At 37.5% G+C, this 9714-nt stretch overlaps 1 non-coding gene across 1 annotated transcript; it reads right to left on the bottom strand.

Annotated features, from left to right (window-relative positions):
• Window positions 1-7733: 7733 nt before the first annotated feature.
• LOC112713116 (small nucleolar RNA R71) lies at window positions 7734-7841 on the bottom strand. Its single transcript, XR_003158096.1, has one exon. It is a non-coding gene; the product is annotated as a small nucleolar RNA R71 (small nucleolar RNA).
• Between the last annotated feature and the right edge of the window lie 1873 nt (window positions 7842-9714).

The raw sequence follows: 9714 nt of genomic DNA, 5'->3' as shown, positions 1-9714 counted from the left end.
GTTGATTAGGGTCTTCTTGGGCACAATTTCCTGGATTTGGGCACAATTTTCTTTCAGCTCAAAATTATTGGCACGAATTGTCGGCTTTAGGATGCTGCTGCCACAATTTCCTGGATTTGGGTTGATGTAGGAGCCTAAGACTCTCCTCTCTTGCCCATCATGATTGACTGGGCCTTCTCTGGCATGGTTATGAGCTTCTTTCTCATGATGATTCTCCATATTCTCCTCCATGTTTGTTTCAAAATACTCTTCCTCTTCCTCAGCACCAATGACTCTCTTCCCTCTTACTTCCCTCCTTAATCTAAGGAAGGTCCTCTCAGGTTCAGAATCAAAGGAAGTTGAAGCCCCGCTTCTCCTACCTGTCATACAACCAATCAAGGCAAAAAGCAAGAAAGAAAAAAAATGGATGAAGAAATTACTATTGTTAGAGTAGTTGTTAGTGTGAGTGGTGCAATTGATCAAACAGTTAGAATAGTGGAAATATGGACACTAAATAAGATAATCAAAGAAGAAGGAAATAGAGCTCAAAATAAAATAAAAAATGCAAAATAAAAGAAATTAAAATAACAAGAAAATTAAATTGCTTAATCTAGCTCTCCATCAATTTAATAACTGTCAAATTTAAGCCAATCCTCGGCAACGGCGCCATAAAACTTGATGACCAGAATTCACTACCCATTCAAAGATTAGTGAATTAGTTCTTTTGGCAAGTGCACCAAAATTATCGCCAAGTAATAACCCACAGTGGAGTGGGATCGTATCCACAGAGATTGGCAAATTCAAGCAGTTTTAATTGATTGATGAATTAGTCAAGCGGATCAATAAGATTGTGAAGTGCAGAATTGTAAATGACATAAATGTAAATGACTAGAATATAAAGAAAGGCTATAAAGTGCAGAAACGGAAATTGCAAAATGTAAAGTGCTGAATCTTAAATGACTTGAATGTAAATGGGAGTGGGGATTTGCTGAATGTAAAATTAAGCAGTAAAGAAATGGATAGATAAGAATGGGGAAGTTCATTGAGATTGGAAGATGTTGTCTCTTTGGATTAAATCTAGCTTATATCCTCTTCAATCATGCAACTCATTGACCTCTTGAAAATCATGATTGATTGAGCCCCAATCCCTTGGTGACTCAATCTCTCAGATCTTGATCAATAGCCAATTCCTTGGTCTAATTGCTCATGAAGAGAGATATGCTTGGTCCCTGATTATACCACACATGCTCATATGTCTAGGTAAAGGGAGGATTATATGTCACACATCCAATCACCAAAACCTATAATCTACTCAAGTGTGAGAAGAGATTTCAAGCATGGTTTCATGTTTCCTTTCCCAAGGTTCCCATGAAACCCAATTGCATTCAATCTCTTTCTCAAGATAATTGAACACTAAGCATTAAGAGCAAAATTCCTTCTAGCAAATCAAAGAGAAGATGACGAGAAGAAGAATTTTACTATTATCAATCCATAAAGTACAACAGAGTTTTTTTTTCTCTCCTTCCATTTTCTTTTGCTTATCACATTCGCATACTTCTACTCTTCCCATTTTCATTTAGTTTTTGTAGCATGTTTTCATTTTTTTTAAGTCATTTTAATAATGGTGTTGCATCTTCCTACTCAATTGTTGAGGATTCCTTGCATTACTTTGGTGCCTCTTGACTTGTTTCATATTGTTGGGTGATGTTTTTCTTCAAATCAATGCTCAATCTTTTATGCACTTTTGTTCTTTGTGGATTGATATGACCTTATATTGTCTTTCATGGCCCACTCTCTCTTGTTCGAACTTGATGCTCATCATGCTCTTCATGCTTTGACCTTACTCTTGCATCAAGTAACATTGATATGCCATTTTCTCTTATTGTTTCCTCCTCTACATGTTGTAGCTACCATGTAGTAGAAGAACCATACTCCTACTTGGCATTAACCCCGCCTATGTTCTATTTGCTTTGATATCTTTGTCATAGGCTTAATATTCCTTTCCTTTTCTATACTTTTAGGTTGGCCACCAAGGAGGGAGAAAGGAAAAGCTTTTGAATGGGGCAACAAACAAGTCCTCCGTGCAACCTTGTGAAGAAGCTCATCAATTGTAGCAACCCGTCCACCTTGCTCTTCTTTGCATGCACCGAGGATGGTGCAAACTTTTAAGTGTGGGGAGGTCATCCGACCGATCGGTGATTTTAGGTGACAAGTTTCTAATTCCAACACTTTTGCATTTCATTCTAGGATTTTAGGATTTTTACTTGCATTTTCTTATTTTTGCATACATATACACAATAAGCTTAGTCAAAATAATGAAAATTTTCAAGATTTCTATCTATAGAGCACCTCAATTGATTTGAGTGAAAATTTTTCATAGAACTTGCTTGAATTATATATCTTGTGGATCATATTTAGAGCTAAGAACACAAGCTTGTGAGATTTGAGCGTAATGGTGTGGTTACATCTTATAACCACTTATTTTTCTTCTTGTGTGCATTATTCTCTTTCTATGATTGTGATCTTTGATTTGTTTAATTCTCTATTTCCATTATTTTGTGTATTCATGCATTTATATGACTGAGGCCATCATTTTATTTAGCTTACTTACCCAAATAGCCTTACCTTTCATCTTCCATTGTTAGCCAATTTGAGCCTACGCTTAACCCACTTGTTCTTTAATTTAGCACATTACAAGCCTTAAAGCGGAAAACAATAAAAGTCCTTATTTGGATCTTTGATTGGCTTAGGCTAGTGTATGTGAGTATCATTCAAGTGTGGGAACCTTGGGACATTGGGTGAATAAAAAGGTAGTTTTGTATTTTTATTGAAATTATTGGGAATTGGGTACATACTTATGTATTGATCAAATGTAAAACCTTATGCATTGAGGTTCTTGTATATAGAAAGAAAAAAAATGAGAAAAACAAAAGAAAAAGAAAAAAGAAAAATAATATGGAAAAGAAAAAGAAAAAGAAGAAAAAGAAAGAAAAAGAAGAAAAAGAAAGAAATAAAAAGGGGACAAAATGCCTCAAAGTGAAGCTCAATAAAATCAATGCATAAGTGTTGTGAAATAAAAAGAAAATGCATGAGTATGTGAAAAAGTGAGAAATGGGTAGTTAGGTTAGCTTTGAAATTGTATAGGATGTCATAGGTTAGGTGGAAAGTTTAAGCTTATCAAAGATTCAAATTTCAAGCTCACTTAACCATATATGCATCATACCTTGACCCTAGCCCCATTACAACCAAAGAAAAGACCTCATGATAGATGTATGCATGCATGAATATATGTCGATTGTTAGAAGAAAAACAAATCTTAGAAAGCATGATTAGGAGAGAATTGAGTGAATCAACCCTAAACACTTGAGCGAATAGAGTGCAAATACATCCGGTGAGGGTTTGATGCTCAATTACATGTTTTCGCCTATGATCATCTCTTCATGCAAGTTTGTAAAAATATTTAATAACTCAATTCAATTGTGGATTAGACTTGCTAGTCCTTAGCCCTTGTACATATATGCTTCTTGGTAATTGATTTATTTTGACCAAGCAATTGCATTCATTTAGATAGCTGCATATAGGTAGATTGCATTTAGTTAGTTCCATTGAATAAATGCCATGCTCTTTACTTCATTCTTGGTTTAAGAATGAGGACATGCTTGGTTTAAGTGTGGGGAGGTTGATAAACCCCATTTGTAGGGTTTATCTTGTGCTTGATTTAGGGAATTTTATAACCTTTTACCCACATTTATCCATTGAAATAGCATCGTTTTATAACTTCTCCTTTATTTGTGCTTAAGAGTGAAAACATGCTTTTTAGGACTTAAAATAGATAAATCTAATTAACCTTTGATTCCACAAGATGCCTTGATATGTTTGTTAGTGATTTCAGATTGAAAAGGCTAGGAATGGATCAAAGGAGTGAAGAGGAAAGCATGCAAAGTGGAGAAATCATGAAAAGTCAAAGAAGTTGAACTCGCCCATGGACGCGTGCATGCACCTGGCGCTTGTGCGCACCTTGCGAATTACCCCATGGACGCGTACGCGTGCTGTGCCCTGATGAGCGGATAATTTATACGCTTTTTGGCATTGTTTTTAGTATGTTTTAGTTAGTTTTTATTATATTTTTATTAATTTTTAGTTAAAATTCACTTTTCTGGACTTTACTATGAGTTTGTGTATTTTTCTGTGATTTCAGGTATTTTCTGGCTGAAATTGAGGGACCTGAGCAAAAATCTGATTCAGAGGCTGAAAAGGACTGTAGATGCTGTTGGATTCTGACCTCCCTGCACTCAAAGTGGATTTTCTGGAGATAAAAAAACCCAATGGGCACTCTCTCAACGTTGTTTGAAAGTAGACATCCTGGGCTTTCCATCAATGTATAATAGTCCATACTTTTTCCGAGATTTGATGGCCCAAACTGGCGTTCCAAATCAGCTCAAAACTTCCCGGCGTTAAACGCCGGAACTGGCACAAGAATGGGAGTTAAACGCCCAAACTGGCACAAAAGCTGGCGTTTAACTCCAAGAAAAGTCTCTACACATGAAAGCTTCAATGCTCAGCCCAAGCACACACCAAGTGGGCCCGAAAGTGGATTTTTATGTCATTTACTCATTTCTGTAAACCCTAGGCTACTAGTTCTCTACAAATAGGACCTTTTGCTATTGTATTTATCATCTTTGGACGTCTAGTTCTTAGATCAGATCTTGGTTCTTCTGGTTCCCTCTCTGGGGCCAAAGCCAATGATCACTATTATCACTTATGTATTTTCAACGGTGGAGTTTCTATACACCATAGATTAAGGTGTGGAGCTCTGGTGTACCTCGAGTATTAATGCAATTACTATTGTTCTTCTATTCAATTCAGCCTGTTCTTGTTCTAAGATATCACTTGTTCCTCAACTAGATGAATGTGATTATCCGTGACACTCATCATCATTCTCACCTATGAACGTATGCCTGACAACCACCTCCGTTCTACCTTAGATTGAGTGGATATCTCTTGGATCCCTTAATCGGAATCTTCGTGGTATAAGCTAGAATTGATGGCAGCATTCAAGAGGATCCAGAAGGTCTAAACCTTGTCTGTGGTATTCTGAGTAGGATTCAATGATTGAATGACTGTGACGAGCTTCAAACTCCTGAAGGCTGGGCGTTAGTGACAGACGCAAAAGAATCAATGGATTCTATTCCAACCTAATTGAGAACCGACAGATGATTAGTCGTGCCGTGATAGGGTGCGTTGAACATTTTGACTGAGAGGACGGGATTGTAGCCACTGACAATGGTGATGCCCAACATACAGCTTGCCATGGAAAGGAGTAAGAAGGATTGGATGAAGACAGTAGGAAAGCAGAAAGACAGAAGGGACAAAGCATCTCCATACGCTTATCTGAAGTTCTCACCAATGAATTACATAAGTATCTCTATCTTTACTTTATGCCTTATTCGTATATCATCCATAACCATTTGAATCTGCCTGACTAAGATTTACAAGGTGACCATAGCTTGCTTCATACCAACAATCTCCGTGGGATCGACCCTTACTCGCGTAAGGTTTATTACTTGGACGACCCAGTACACTTGCTGGTTAGTTGTGCGAAGTTGTGATAAAGAGTTGAGATTGCAATTGAGCGTACCATGTTGATGGTGCCATTGATGATCACAATTTCGTGCACCAAGTTTTTGGCGCCGTTGCCGGGGATTGTTTCGAGTTTGGACAACTGACGGTTCATCTTGTTGCTTAGATTAGGTATTTTTCTTCAAAGTTCTTAAGAATGAATTCTAGTGTTTCAAGGTGATGTTTTTATCATCACCAAAGCTGATTGATTCTCATCAATTTAGCTCTTGAATGCAATGTCCTGCTGAAGCTTGGCTAGCCTTGTCTAATTCCTTTAGACTAAAGCTTTAAACTAACATTGCATGATTCTTGGAATTCTCATTAAGAATTTTGATATCTTTATTTTCTTTTGCACTTAATTTTCAAAAAATCCAAAAAAATTACAAAATCATAAAAATAAATAAAAAATATTTTATGTTTCTTGTTGAGTCTAGTGTCTCATTTTAAGTTTGGTGTCAATTGCATGTTTCTATTCTTCTTGCATTCATGCATGTGTCTTCATTAATCTTCAAGTTGTTCTTGATGATTTCCTTGTTCTGATCTTTAAATTCTCTTGTCTTGAGTGTTTTGTTGTTTTTCATATGCATTCTCATTTTGTTAGTGTCAATGGTATACAAACTGCTAAGTTTGGTGTCTTGCATGTATTGTTATTTGATTTTAGTTACATTTTGATTATTAAAAATCCAAAAAAAAATTTTTAATTTGTGTCTTTTCAAGTCAATAATACAGAGGATTGAAGATTCAGAACATACAGTAGTGGAATTACACAGAAAAAGGCTGGGCATTCAAAACGCCCTGTGAAGAAGGAAAACTGGCGTTTAAACGCCAGCCAGGGTGCCTGGCTAGGCGTTTAACGCCCAAAAGGGTAGTGTTTTGGGCGTCAAACATGGGCGTTTAACGCAAGGATGGCACAAGTGGGAAGATTCTGTTTTTAATTCAAATTTTTTTCAGGTTTTCAAAATTTTTCAAAATCAAATCTTTTTCAAATCATATCTTTTCAATCATATGTTTTCAAAATCAATTTCTTTCCATTTTCAAAAGTACTTGCTAACAATTAATGATTTGATTCAACAATTCAAGTATGTTGCATTTTCTGTTGAGAAAGGTTTAATGTTTGAATCATATCTTTTCTTGTTAGCCAAGTCATTAATTTTCAAAATCAAATCTTTTTAAATTGTTTTTCAAATCATATCTTCTCAATCACATCTTTTTAAAAACCATAACTTTTAAATCATATCTTTTTAATCACATCTTTTTCAAAATAGTTTTCAATCATATCTTTTTCCTTTCTAATTTCAAAATCTTTTTCAAAAATCACTTGATTTCTTTTTTCACTCTTAAGTTTTCGAAAATCAATTAGTATTTTTTCAAAATGTTTTTAAAATCTTTTTATTTTATTTCTTCCCCTCTTCTCACATCCTTCTATTTATGGACTAACACTACTCCTCAATGCACAATTCGAACTCCATCTTTCCTTGATAAGTTCGAATTTTCTACCTCTTCCTTCCATTTTTCTTTTCCTCTGACACTTCAAGGAATCTCTATACTATGACATAGAGGATTCCATACTTTCTTGTTTTTTTCTCTTTCATATGAGCAGGAGCAAAGACAAAAGCATTCTTGTTGAGGCTGACCCTGAACCTGAAAGGACCTTGAAGCGAAAGCTAAGAGAAGCTAAGGCACAACTCTCTGTAGAGGACCTAACAAAAATCTTCAAACAAGAAGAAGACATGGCAGCCGAAAACAACAACAATGCCAACAATGCAAGGAAGGTGCTGGGTGACTTTACTGCACCTACTCCCGACTTCTATGGGAGAAGCATCTCTATCCCTGCCATTGGAGCAAACAACTTTGAGCTTAAGCCTCAATTAGTTTCTCTGATGCAACAGAATTGTAAGTTCCATGGACTTCCATTGGAAGATCCTCATCAGTTTTTAGCTGAGTTCTTGCAAATCTGTGACACTGTCAAGACTAATGGGGTTGACTCTGAGGTCTACAGACTTATGCTATTCCCTTTTACTGTAAGAGACAGAGCTAGGATATGGTTGGACTCACAACCTAAAAAAAGCCTGAACTCTTGGGAAAAGCTAGTCAATGCCTTCTTGGCAAAGTTCTTAGCACCTCAAAAATTGAGTAAGCTTAGAATGGAAGTCCAAACCTTCAGATAGAAGGAAGGTGAATCCCTCTATGAAGCTTGGGAAAGATACAAACAATTGATCAGAAAGTGTCCTTCTGACATGCTTTCTGAATGGAGCATCATAGGTATCTTCTATGATGGTCTGTCTGAACTGTCCAAGATGTCATTGGATAGCTCTGCTGGAAGATCTCTTCATCTGAAGAAGATGCCTGCAGAAGCTCAAGAACTCATTGAAATGGTTGCAAATAACCAATTCATGTACACTTCTGAAAGGAATCTTGTGAAAGATGGGACAAATCAGAAGAAAGGAGTTCTTGAGATTGATACTCTGAATGTCATATTGGCTCAGAACAAAATATTGACTCAACAAGTCAATATGATTTCTCAAAGTCTGTCTGGAATGCAAGCTGCACCAGGCAGTACTAAGGACGCTTCATCTGAAGAAGAAGCTTATGATCCTGAGAATCCTTCAATAGAAGAGGTGAATTACATGGGAGAATCCTATGGAAACACCTATAATCCTTCATGGAGGAATCATCCAAATCTCTCATGGAAGGATCAACAGAGACCTCAACAAGGTTTCAACAACAATAATGGTGGAAGAAACAGGTTTGGCAATGGCAAGCCTTTTCCATCATCTTCTCAGCAACAGACAGAGAATTCTAAGTAGAGCCATTTTGACTTAGCAACCATGGTCTCTGATCTAATCAAAACCACTCATAGTTTCATGACTGAAATAAGGTCCTCCATTAGAAACATAGAGGCACAAGTGGCACAGCTGAGCAAGAAAATTACTGAACTCCCTCCTAGTACTCCTCCAAGCAATACAGAAGAGAATCCAAAAGCAGAATGCAAGGCCATTAACATGACCCACATGGCCGAACTTGGAGAGGAGGAAGAGGCAGAGATCGCCACTGAGGAAGACCTCAATGGACGTCCACTGGCCTCCAATGAGTTCCCTAATGAGGAACAATGGGAATCTGAGGCTCACACAGAGACCATAGAGATTCTATTGGATTTACTTCTGCCATTCATGAGCTCTGATGAGTATTCTTCCTCTGAAGAGGATGAGTATATCACTAAAGAGCAAGTTGCTAAATACCTCGCAGCAATCATGAAGCTAAATGACAAGTTATTTGGTAATGAGACTTGGGAGGATGAACCCCCTTTGCTCACCAAAGAACTGGATGACTTGACTAGGCAGCGATTACCTCAAAAGAGACAAGATCCTGGGAAGTTCTCAATACCTTGTGCCATAGGCACCATGACCTTCAAGAAGGCCTTGTGTGACCTAGGGTCAAGTGTAAACCTCATGCCTCTCTCTGTAATGGAGAAGCTAGGGATTGGTGCACGAAATTGTGATCATCAATGGCGCCATCAACATGGTACGCTCAATTGCAATCTCAACTTTTTATCACAACTTCGCACAACTAACCAGCAAGTGTACTGGGTCGTCCAAGTAATAAACCTTACGCGAGTAAGGGTCGATCCCACAGAGATTGTTGGTATGAAGCAAGCTATGGTCACCTTGTAAATCTTAGTCAGGAAAACTCAAATGGTTATGAATGATGAATAAAACATAAAGATAAAGATAGAGATACTTATGCAATTCATTAGTGGGAATTTCAGATAAGCGTATGGAGATGTTGTGTTCCTTCCGTCTCTCTGCTTTCCTACTGTCTTCATCCAATCCTTCTTACTCCTTTCCACGGCAAGCTGTATGCAAGGGTTTCACCGTTGTCAGTGGCTACCTCCCATCCTCTTAGTGGAAATGTTCAACGCACCCTGTCATGGCACGGCTATCCAGCTGTCGGTTCTCGATCATGTCGGAATAGAATCCAGTGATTCTTTTGCGTCTGTCACTAACGCCCCACAATCGCGAGTTTGAAGCTCGTCACAGTTATTCAATCATTGAATCCTACTCAGAATACCACAGACAAGGTTTAGACCTTCCGGATTCTCTTGAATGCCGCCATCAA

Source organism: Arachis hypogaea, chromosome 1 (genome assembly GCF_003086295.3).
Source record: "Arachis hypogaea cultivar Tifrunner chromosome 1, arahy.Tifrunner.gnm2.J5K5, whole genome shotgun sequence".
NCBI classification, from domain to species: domain Eukaryota; kingdom Viridiplantae; phylum Streptophyta; class Magnoliopsida; order Fabales; family Fabaceae; genus Arachis; species Arachis hypogaea.
This window is presented reverse-complemented; position numbering and strand designations above follow the sequence as displayed.